Here is a 13,342-nt window from a genome sequence, read left to right as displayed (position 1 = left end):
GCTTTAATGAACAGAATCGGGGTGCCATTACTAGAGAGCATCGTTGCAGGAGTTCTAGAGGAGGTGGATTGGAATAATTTTGTGCGGAAAACTATCAAGAGTTCAGCCGCGCTCCTGGCTCCAGTCGCAGCACCAGCTGGTGGGGAGTCTCCTACTTCTATTGCACGATCCGCAAGGAAAAAGCCTACCTCGAAAGCCTCCACAATTAGATATGGCGGTGTCCTGACGATAATCATCCATGAGGCTATCAAGGATGCTGGTGTAGATGAAGAGCAAGCTGTGCATCAAAGCTCACCTCACCGCAAGGAAGAAGGCAATAAGTGACAAAGGAGAGCCGGAGGTACCACCTACTCAAGTGGCTAATCCATGGGAGCAAAAGAAGAGTGACAAGAGCCAAAAGGAGAAGAAAGAAAGACTAAGCAAAGAAGAGCGAGCCAATATTAAGAGGGCTCAAAGAGAGTCAAGAAGGGTGGAGGAGGAACGAAGGAAAAAAGAAGAGGAAGAACTTGAAAAAATTAGAGAAGAATCAAAGAGGGCAGAAGAAGAGAGGCAAAGAAGGGCAGAGGAGGAAGCCAAAGAACTAAGAATGAAAGAACTTGCTGAGTTGGCAGAGGCCACTCATAGATCTGTCGAAGAAACCCATGGGGGAGGAGAGATCGATCCTTTGAGTCCCCGCCATGAAGTTGAAGCAAGTGGCAGTGTGGAAATGGCCCCAGTAGTTGTAGGCAAGGGCAAGTCCCTACTACACCCCCTGCCTTCCTCCTTTGTGCCAGTACCAATCGACACCACAACCACAACCACCCCGCAACCCACGCCCTCTCTAGACACGGCCCAATTGATGAACATGATATAGCTACTTGTCAGTAAAGTGGCTGAAATTGTGCCAGAAGCCGGAGCAAAAAGGCCCGCTGCCGCAGATGTCGAGTCTAGGCAAGATCCAAAATGACAGAAGCTAGAGGCATCAACCACTACAACCCCTACTCCCGTGCCATTTGGTGCCGACTATGATGCTTATGTGGCTGAGCTTCTAGCACAATTGGACAAGGCAAAAGGAGAAAAGAAGATAGCCCTAGTGGAGTTAGAGAAAGAAAAGGAGACTTCGGCAGCCTTAAGGCTAGAAGTTTCAAAGCAAGGAGCCGACCGAAGAAGGGAAGTGAAAACTCTACAAGATCAGCTCTGGAAGCAAAGACCAAGGAAGCCCAGGACAATGAGAGCTGCCTAAGACAAAGGCTGGAAGATAAAGAGCAAAACCTGGTGGTAGAATAGCGAAGCTTGAAGTTACTAGTGCAGCAGTATGCTAACTTGCAATAGAGAACTGTCGAACTAGAAAGGTACAGACGAATAGAAGCTCAGGAGGGTGAGCCAAGTGAGCAACAAGAAGATGCCATAGCTTTCTGACTATGGTATGAACTTGAAGAACAAGACGTATTTGAGAGGGAAATAGAGTTCCTAGAACAGGAAAGGCTGGAGTTCCCGCAGTAGAAGCACAAAGGCTGCAAAATGAGACACAACAACTGCAAGATGCATTGGAGATTACTAAGGGAGACATAGAGGCCCTCATGGCCATGGCCTTCACCCAAAGAAGATTGCACTTCACAGAGATCCAAAGTCACGAGCAGCTTGTGCAAGAAAAGTTAGAGCTATTTGCTGAGGTAGAAAAAACATTTAGCATTACAAATCAGGCAAAAGAAATTGCTGAAGAATGGCTGGCTTGAAAATCTAGGGAAAGGAACCAACTCTAGTTCTTAACGAATAAGCAGTAGCAAGTTATGACAACCTTGGCAAGTGAGCTAGAGGAGGGAAGAAAAAAGATGGACGAGAGAGCCACTGAGTGGAAAAGAACAATTTTGAAAGGTTAGGGATTTAACAGAATGCTTGGTGGTGGTTGAGTGCGAGAGAGTGCTTGCGGAGTCCAGGGCAAAAGCTACTGATGTATGTGCCAACACACAAAGGCAAGCCTTCCTTAGCACACTACTACACGTCACCCAGGCAGAGGGCAATGATTCAATGGAGAAGGTAAGAAGGAAGCTAGAACACCACCCGAGCACTAAAGTATGGCCTTCAAGAATGGGAGCTTCCAACAGGCACAGGAATCACAAAAGAGCAGCAATTTCACTACCTATGCCATGCCGACCTCTCCACTGTTGAGCTTAAGGAACTTGGGTTTGAAGAGCATGAGCAGCCACCACCACCACCACAAGCTGTTCCATCAGTTGTTGAGCAGAATGTCGAAGAGGGTCCGGACTTTGAGCAAGATGCTGAAGAAGAGCAACAAAGAATGCCCAGTCCGCCTCTACCAGACCTCCCGCCTGAAGAGCCCGAAGATGCCCATATGCCTGAGCGCATTGTGGCAACTAGAAGAAGAAGACAAGAACTAGTAGAGGAAGCCCAATGCAGAGCACGATCACTGCCAAGACAATTCCTTGAAGAGCCTGTGTCACTATGGGGGGATCCCCATCCTATCAATTGGCCTCAGGAATTGGTCATATGGCATCAACAGGAGTTCCAGACGAGGCCGTTTGAACTTTGATTTGCTTATCCACACTCTCTGGACCGTGCTTTGCCTCTAGGTATTCTAGCCAAGATCAAGGATCTGGCTAATGATCTTGCAAACAGGTGGATAGAGGAAAGAAGCCCCATAATAACCAAATGGAGGCAAGAGCCTGAAGACTACTAGCAAGACAAGGCAAATAGGGTTCCCAAAATCGTCCAAGGCTACGAGGCACAATCGAAGTGGAGGAGGAGGATTTGGGATACCAATTTTGACGCCTGGACTGTCTTCTGCAACTCGCTCCCTGAAGAACGCAACGACCCCATCTACATGCCCTACCCCCGTAGGCATGGACTTGACTATGATCGAAATATTCATGGGGATTTTGACTTTCATGTTAATGCCCGGAGCCCCGAGGAATGCCTAGTCTTTAGGTTAGAGGATCTCCTCCCATCTATCAACCGCTTCCTCATATATTTTTCTTCTTGCCCAGATCCAGCCTTCTTAACTACCTATAATTATCTTAGGCTTATCAAGTTCCTACTAATGCAGAGACCCACAGCCGAGGAAGCCCACCTCCCTCCACTCTTTTTTGGCATCAATCTAGGGATAGATAGTAGAGCCATGACTAGACTAATGATGAGGGCAACCTTGCTTCCCTCCTTTTGCCTAGAAATCTTAGAGGATATGAGTGATACCCGCTTCACAAGGTGCAATCATCCTTTCTTGTCATCCACACCTCTGAAGGCCCGGGCCGGTATTAAAGAATATCTACAAAGTCACACATTCCTATCCCAATGCTTGCGACTGACTCGTAATACTCAGTGAATGGCTACCCAGCTAAAGAAGATCATCCACGACATCCGCTAATGACCATGAATTTTTCCCTGAGTGGACAGGACACCACTATAGCAGCTTCAGGAGCTTTTGCATACTCTGATGGTTGGATGGACCAACATGCTTGATGTAGCTGACCATTTGCCTGTTGATGGCTACCATGATTGAACCAAATCAAGCAAAAGGAAAACTCAGTGATGGACCCACCATTGGCATAGATTTTGGAACCTCATATTCTCCAAATGTATGCTCAAACCCCTAGACATGTGGATTGCTTATTGATTAAGTGCTTTCGGATTAGCATGGGATGCACGGCTACATGGTTCTCAACAGCTGGCTGGCAATGAATAGGATTAGAGATGCCCATGCAAAACCTTTATCAGTCATCACAGAATGGGAGCTACAACTGTGTGAGAAATGCCGAGCATCTTCATGAAGTCTAAAGCATGCCGGAATCTCTCCCGGTCATCGTTAATCAAACTCCATCACCTCTCATTCACAACAGCACCTTTTGATTGTGGTCATCTACCCACCAGTTCCACTTAGCAACAACCCCAACTACCCCACTATTCCCGACCACAGCGCCATGGGACTGGCACTCAGCTAGGAGGGGGGTAATGTTTACCGCAGCACAGAGGAGCGGGAAAATGGAAAAAGGAGATAACCGAAAGGGCACAGGACAAAGGAAGGAAAAGGCGCCCCGGATGGAAGCTAGACCCTGAAAAATTTAAATGACGACCTCTCCAGAAGGCCTCAATGTTGCCTCAAGAAAAGAAAAGAGTAAAAGCGCACCATTAATTGTGAAAGTACTCCCGAATCCTTGTAAAAGAGTGCCAAGCTCACTCTTGTGCAAATTGTATGCACTAGTTGGGAATGGGATAAGTTAGAATGGTGGAAAATAGGAAAAGAGGGCCTAGGCTAATGGCCAGCCATGTAAAAAGTGGGGATGGCCGCCCAAAAAGTAGGGCATGTATATAAAGTTCAAAAGTGAATGAGAAGATCATTCTTGTGTGTGGCCAAAGTTTCTTCTTCTTCTTCTCTTGTTTCTTGCCTTCTTGCTTGTGCTTGAGTGAGGGATTGAGGGAGTGTGAGGGAGTGAGTGTGTGAGAGTGAGGGATCGTGGAGAAGAAGCTCCCCATCTTCTCTCTTCATCTTCTCTTCTTCTCTTCTCTTCTCTTTTCTCGCACGGTTATGGAGGATGGAGCTTGACAGAGAAGGCTTGAGATTGCTTGAGCTTGCCGCAAGGATCGTGGAGCTACCGGAGTGCAAGAGAGAGGAGGGAGCTCGATCGCGCATCAAGGTAAGCTCACTACACCCGTAAGGTAGGCATTGCGCGTCGGCTATGTGAGAGGTAGCCATGGCCGCTCAGCTTGAAACGCTTGATCAGTAAGCGGTCCGTAGATCTCGGGTAGAGCTCCGTAGCTCCCCTTCAGAGAAGATGCAAAAAGCTTTTATTCATAGACATTTGGGCATCAAAAGCACCACACCATATGTACTTATGCTTTTGGAAACTGGCCATCAGTCAATTGAGGTACATGCTATGATCTAAGTATTGAGATATGCCACCCGAGTACATCGAATGGATGACAGTAGGCTTCCCAAATTTGCATGGGATGCTAGCACACGCCTACAGAAAAATGGAAAAGTAAAGTGCTTTCAACAATATGGGTGCTGGATATGCAAAAATGGTTTAAAGGGTGGGGAATGGATAGATATCTAGATATGCCATCCAAAGATAAATGCATGGATACATTTCAATCAGACCTCTTATGAGAGTATCAAGCAAAACATCAAAGCAAGGGAGCAAATGGCAAACTTGCTTATTATAGTATGCATATCTATCCTTCATGTTGGGAATCCTACATACATGCAGAGACACACAAACAGCCATACATAGCCAGCCCGCTTTCAATGGTATTTAGACAGAGTGTTGCATGACTTTAAGCTCGATCACACACTTTATTGATCAAGACAGGTGTATGGAGTGGACATGCAAGAGAGATGAGGTTATGCAAGTTGTGTGGACTACAAAGTGTAGAATCAGAGGAGCATATGATTATGATATGCTCATCATATGCACACGTACGAGCTGACTTTGATATCCCTTTACAGGGGCTCTCATCACCTGCATGTTACACTTTCGAGAGAACCACACTACATAGATCATTCTTTCACTGTAGCTACCCCTTCCTACCATGGGGGAGGAGAATCATTGTATATATGGAAAGGTCCCATGGGTCATAATTTGGCCTTCTGTGGACGATAATGCAATCTCTCTCTCTCTCTCTCTCTCTCTCTCTCTCTCTCTCTCTCTCCATGCCCTGTGTAGCTCCATGAAAGGTAGGGATAATCAAGATAATCCAAAAGTGACCCTTCAAATTCATGAATTATAATGTCAACTATGTTGACAAGTGAATCAACTTACAATTCTCAGACACATGAGTCATCTCTACCTTCATCTCAAGGGACTTAACTATAAGCCGCATGCCAACCACTAATCCCACCCCACCACCTCAGCATTTAGTTAGGAAGTTTAATAAAACTCTACTGAAACAACTATTGGATGCTTAGCCCAAAAACTTAAAACTAGTTAGTAGGCCCTAGCCATCTCCTCAACTTCTATGGATGCCCAAGGATAAACTCCAACCAAGACCACAACCTCCCTAGGCCACCAAACCATCATTCAAACAATTGAACTTGCAAGAAAGATATTAAATAAGACATCACATTATTGCTCCAATGGGCATCTAACACTTTGCTCAAGGCACAAGGATACCATCAAGGTTCTCACTATGTTTGGCTTCCGAAACACTCTAGACCAAATAGTCTAACCACTCATGAGCCATGACCATACTCATTCAAAAAATATCCAATACCCAATCATAAATAGATACAAGATCAATGACAACGACACCCTTGTGCCACTCCTCAAACCATTAATGCCAATATTAAAGAAAGAAGGCCCCTATTGAAGGTCCGATAACTACTAAATCCTACTAACAGTATCAAATATACACCCTTGGCAAAAGCTTAGAACACCCAAGTTTCCAAATGTAGACTTCCAATTCTTTCTTGACCCATAGCACTAGTTGAGATACAACTTCTTCCAATAATGCAATGTAGACCATTGCATTTCTTATGAGAAGCTTGTTACATTCAAAAGCATCAAACAAGAAACAACTATCTAACAATGGGGCCCTAATATCCTTGGAAGTACCAACCAAAATGGTGATTGAAGATGAGTTTGATTGCCCTATCTTCTATTACTCAACCTCAAGAATAGGTCAATCTACTCTAGTATCTGTACTCCAAGAGACATGAGGACCATGACTCGATAGTGTCATGGATGATACATCATCCCAAGGATCCCTACTGTAAATGCACCATCAATGACAAACGTTGTATATTCCAACCAAGTGATCTTAGGCCTTCTTTAAATATCTTCATATAGAAACTCACTAATTTCCTCAAATCCCCTTCAATGTGTACAATTAACTTCACCTTTTAGTGAAGCTATTACAACGAGAACCAATTACAATGCGAACCAATACCATTAAGATAGATGATGTCACCATGATTCAACTACATGTGTGCACAGGACTCCTCCCATCATACTATAAAGCACTATTGAAATTCATAGTGGACAACCCTTTCACTTATAATATACAAATCAATTCTAGTTAGAGTCCTCCACTTAACTACAAGCATTAGTGAATAATATTTTCTCGACAAAAGGGGTGTCCAACACCCACATTCTATAGCCATTTCCTATAGAATGAAGACAAAATAAACAAAAAGAAAAAAATACAAATAAAAGAGACAAAAAGATCCACCCTAGGTAGGCACACCCTTTTATTCATTGAACCTAGGGATCCTCATGTTAGACACACCTGATGGCTTCAATCAACCAACTATAGGTAGGATGCCCCATGCTCACTCAAATGACCTATCACCTTGGGAATTGCACTATATAATAAAATATTACACCAACTATGTCCTCAAGTATGTGACAACATTTGTTGTTTGGAATTTGACCCACCTTCTAACTACACTTGCATAAGCACTGCACATTGTAGAGCAATGTAGTCACAACCTTAGGGTGTGCATGCTGATTATGAGTACATTGAAGAACATCTATCGATAGCCACACAATCAATACTCTTTTCCATTTCAAGATGTGATTTGAAATACCATTACATAACATTATTCTTCTTGTTTGTTTTTCCTTTCCTAACTATATAGGTACTCTTAAAATAAATAATACAATCTAATTCTAATGAAATTATAGATGGTTTATATGTTTTGCATACCTTGTGTTGCATTATTTGCAATGGTTGAGAAATCTTGCTAACCATGTGAGTGTGAGCTTCATAGCCAATAAATCCAAACAATGCACATTGTCTTGGTCCAATCATTACTTGGTTATTGCTTATGATTTGTGAGTAGATAGTGGAGAAAATATAACATCTTATCCCTTGCAATGCTTTCATCATATAGTCATCCACTATTCAAACCCATCAACCATGTTAGGAGAAAGATGACATCTTATCCCTCATAATGCTTTCATCATAGCATTCCACTCTTCAAACACATCAACCATGTTAGGAGAGGGCAACATGATTGATGGAGCCCCACAAACCTATCCAATATTGTCTCGAACACATTTATTTTTGGCCCTAATATCCAAATACTAAAGAAAACAATAGATGCCCAAAAGACTGAGATAGTGGAATAAATGCCACTTAGAGGTGAAGGAGTGGGTTGAGGGGGTCGCTCTATGCAAGTTGGGCCTAACTAGATGTAATATTATATCGGATTGTTAGTCCAATGTTCAACAATGACCATTGATAAACATCAATCATGTTCTTTTCACCAAGGGGGGAGACATTCTTAAAGGCCATAGATAGCATAAGAAAAATCAAGTCAGGGGAATACATTGCAAAGATTTGATGCCAATCTATCGAAGAGAGAGGGCACTGTCATGTGGTGCAAGTTGTTATGGATAATGCAAAGAAATGTCAAAATGTAGCTAGACTTGTAGAAGAACAATATCCAAACATACCTATACACTCATTTACTTAATTTGGTGCTGAAAGATTGGTATGAAAAGAAGGATACAACTTGGTTTGCTAGCATTATTGATGATTGCATGAGAGTTGTCAAGTTTGTTCTCAAAATAAGTTCTGGGCTCAGATGTCATGCATGTTAAAGCTTTCTACAAAGACACGATTTTGCACTCATTTTTATACATTGGAGTCCTTAATTCAAAACAAGGGTGCTATGGATATGTACAATTGGGAGGTTGAGTAAACTATGACAGTGAGGGATAAGGTTGTCAAGTTGCACTCTAAGTGTCTAAACAAGGATAAGTAGTGGCAGTTGGTGATTGATGCATATCATATAATGATGCCTATCATGTTTGTTATATGTAGTATAGACAATATGTGGCAAGCATGGGAATGCAATGGATGACATGGTGACTTGTGTAAGAGAGTTTAGAATCTCTTAAGAAGATTAAAGACTCCATTACTAAGCCCTAGTAGAAATTGTATGACACGTTAAAATATGTTCAAAGCAAATGGGTTGCAGCCCATAAACCATTGCATAGTGTTGCACACATGTTAAATCCTAAGTATTGGGGCCTATACATATGAAGCAACGTGAGGTAGTTGCAAACTTCTACAGTGTCAACATGTTCTATGCGGATGACAAGGCAACACATGTAAGGAATGTGTCAAGGAGATCTCTAGATTCAAGCTATGAGAAGGTCCATTTTCTAATCTCTTTGTGCAAGACATGCCAAAGAGCAATCAACATGTAAGTGGTAGACCATGAATGCAAGGGAGACTTGTCAACACTTGAGACCCCTCGCTGGGTGTATACTAGCACAGTGTGTTAGCAACTCCAATTTAAAGAAAATTTGGAGCATATATAAATATCTGCACAACACCATTCTAAATAAATTGTTGGCAGATAGGGCCAAGAAGTTACTATACATCTTTTGCAATGATAGGATCTTGTGGATCCTTGAGAGTAGTGACTATGAGGAGGGTATGCCCTTGTGGATGTATAATTGTGATGGCATTGAGAATGACCTCACCTCAAACATTAATGAAATCAAGCATGTTTAAAGCAAGAGTCACACCATTGCAACATGCACAATGAGATTCAAATAAATCTAGAGGTAATGGATGCAGACATTAAGGAGCATCTTGCTCATTGGATGACTTGATCACATGCATCATTCATCGAGGTGGAACGTCATAATGTGGCAGTGGATTAGCTTTGAAGCTTCGCCTCTCCTTTTGCCTTGATGTAAAAGACTTTAGATGCTATAAATGATTGATCCATATATATTTAAAGTATTATATAGTAATAAGTTTATAATGTTACATTTAACTTGTCCTATGAAAGTTAAGGTTTACTATTTCAACTATGAAAGATGTGGTTTATTGTTTCAACTTTCCATAATTGATATACTTTGAAATCCATATCTTTACAAATATCCAAAAAGTGCTATTGCTTGACACTCATCACAATTGATTTAATGTTTGTACAAAGCTAATGTTTACATAATGGTTTCAATCAACAAAGAGGTGACGAAGAGCACTAGGAGTGCTCTCTCAATCTCCCTCTTGAGATTTCGCATAGGGCATTCTAAAGATCTTATATAAAGATTTAGGAAAGAGAGTATGATAAGATGGACACTTGTTGTTCAAAATCATCTATTATACTAGGCAAGCAAGGTGCATGTAGTGCCTATACAACAATAAGCATGAGTCCATTTCCCTATCAAATGAATTAAATCAACTTATGCACATATTTCTTGAGCTCATGGGGGCATCTACATTTTTCATGGTGTCACTTGGTGCTAATGTTGATGAGTTTTTGTATGTTGCAGAAAATGCTTATACCTTTAGAGTGCATGGCTCCATTTTTCATCATATAGGCTCTCTACTTCCTAATGTGCAACAATAAGATAGGCCAAGATTTGCACAAATTTATGTTTGTGATACCGAGCATGAGTTATCTAATTGATTGGGCATTATGCCTGATATGTTACCAAATTTACTTGGTGAGCTTTAGTCTATGATGCATTGACACAATGTCTATGCACGAGCTTTAGATCGTGGGTATGCAATTGCATAACAATCCCTTGCATGATTTAAGAATGACTATTTTTGGAAACAACAAACTAATAGATAGTACTCGGGTCCAGTGGCAACTAAGGTTGTGGCTATCGTGTCAATACAAGGTGATGAGGATACTCTTGATTGCCAAGACATACATGTTTATAGTTGAGATGGATGTTGTATTACTATTTCAAATTTATAAAGAGCTATGTCCTTCTTTTTCCTATGGGTGATGATGGTTGGCATGTAAAGGTACCTTATAGTAATGTTAAATATTCCAATTAATATACATGAATTGTGTAATAAGAATTGTGTCACTCAAACTCAATTTTATGCATTTTGACTTCAAGTGCACAAAGACATTGAAGTGTGCATGTTGCGTGGCGGTCAATTGTTGCAACAATTTATTGTCAATGCTTATTGTAGTATAGAGCAATGCAGGTTGGCTTGGTGTTGTTAGAATCAATCAATTTTATTGGTGCTTCTAATTTGGTGAAACGGTAGTTTTGCCATCTTCTTTTACAGGTGTGCCATGCATATGTTTCAATTGTATCAAGATGCCATGGCTATAGTGCAGAGTAAGGGAAAACCTAATCTCTTTATAACAATGACATGTAACTCAAAGTGATCAAAGATAACTTATGCTTTGTTACCTAGACAGAGTGCTTATGACTGTCTTGATTTGACTGCTTGAGTCTTTCATAAAAGCATGTTGATATGATGCATACATTGTTGAAAAAGAACTTGTTTGGAAACATTGCGAGCTATGTTAGTGTGATTGAGTTTCAAAAGCGGGGGCTACCACATTCTCATACTTTGCTCATTTTGGAGCACCTTTTTAAACCCTCTAAAGCATGCCATTATGACAAATTTGTTTGTGCTGAGTTTTCTGATAAATCAAGGTTACAAGCTTTGTTTGAACAATGCATATATAAATGTTGAGGTATGCTCAACGGTGGTAGTTGTTAACTATTTGTGCAAGTATATATACAAGGGGCATGATTATGCAACCATCTTTTTTTTTTTGGAAACTCGTGGCTAAATGGTACAAGCATCTATGAAGTGGATGAGATTGAGAGTTATTTAGATGCACAATATGTTTTAGCTTCTGAAGCATGTCGGTGAATATATGAGCATGCATCATACAATGAGAAGCCTGATATAGCGGTTGCAGGTGGACTTGCTTGATGAGAATTGTGTGGTGTTTCAAGATATGAATAATATATCAAATATTGTGAAAAATGAAGATCTCAAGAAGACTACTCTTATGGATTGGTTTGTATACAATCCTATTCATCTCCAGAGGCTTGGGCTATATGCTACTATCAAGACTTTTTAATGTACTAGGTGTGGAATGCCCAACAGAAAATGTGGACCAAGAGAAAGCGTGGAAATACATGTGGTCGAATATACTTTGTGCCGCCTACATGTGGTAAGCATTACTACTTGCGAATGCTTTTAATAGTGTCACAAGGATGTATGTCTTTTGAGGATTTGAGTACTATTGGCAATGTAATGTATAATACTTTTAAGGAGACTTACATTACAAAAGGGATATTAGAGAGCAATGATGAGTGTGCTATGTGCTTGGAAGAAGCTAGCTTTGTGCAAATGGGTGCCCAAATTCATACTTTGTTTGCTACAATTTTGGTCTTTTGTGAGCCTAGTTAGCTTTGGGACAAGTTTATGACAATTTATGACACCAATGGTAGAGGATATCCCATATAAATTATAGCTAGAACATGTGTATATGTATCTTTTGAGTTCTACAATGAGAGGCATCTAACATGGCTTTGTTGCATCTTCGAGATCTTTTATGCTAGCATGGGCGAAGATTGTGTCACTTTGATGGGATGCTAGAACCTCATCAAATAAATTCTCATTTGTATGATAATCCTCTTTTAAAAGATGAATATGCATATTATATACTAAAGCAACATAGAGTTTGTGTTTCATGGAGGCAATGTTAAATGACGGACAAAGGGTTACAGAGATCCACTCAGCTCTTATAATGCAATTATGGATGTTGTTGGTACAAACTCTGGGGATATATCTTTTTTAGATGGTCCTAATGGGTCTAGGAAGACATTTCTTTGGAAGTGTTTGCTTGCTAAGCTATGTAGTGATCATCGTATAGCATTAGCAACATCATCATCTAGCATTGCTGCTTTGCTTTTGCCATGTGGTCATATAGCTCACTCAAGGTTTAAAATCCTATTGGAACTAGGTAATCAATCCACCTGTAATATTCATGTTTAGGGCAATCTTGCTCAACTTTTGAGATAGTTAAGGCATCTTTTGTGGGATGAGGCTCCCATGATGCACAGATATGCATTTGAAGTAGTTGATAGAACTTTAAGGGATATTATGAGTTGTGATAAACCATTTGGTGGAAATGTCGACATAATCAAAGAGTAACACTTCATGGTTTGTTGATAGATATAAGGTTTGTAATTGATTTTAGACTGTCGTATACTTAGCTTTGTGGTGCAAAGTTCTTAGTGCAACCTCTAGAACAAACTATGATTTCGAGCTTTGCTTCACCTATGTATGTTATCCTTGAATATAAAATAGATCCTTGAAAAGGAAGAGAGCTGTGTTTGTTCTAGTTGGCTTAGTTAGAGAAAGCCTTTTTTTTATCAATACCCATATTCTCTTTGTAATGCTTGGACATGCTTAGACTTTGTGATGTATTTTGTGTATCTTTCATTTATGGTCCATTTTAGCATAGAAATGTTATATCTAATTGTAATATACAAGAATCAATGTTATGCACAGCAAGTATGGATACAAGTTTACAAGTTTGGTGCATAAAAGGCATGAGGTTTGTAATTGATTATACAGAATGCTATATACTTAACATTGTGGTGCAAAGTTTTTA

Source organism: Lygodium microphyllum, chromosome 26 (assembly GCF_053477565.2).
Source record: "Lygodium microphyllum isolate KBCC chromosome 26, Lygodium_microphyllum_v1.1.10, whole genome shotgun sequence".
Taxonomy (NCBI): Eukaryota; Viridiplantae; Streptophyta; class Polypodiopsida; order Schizaeales; family Lygodiaceae; genus Lygodium; species Lygodium microphyllum.
This window is presented reverse-complemented; position numbering follows the sequence as displayed.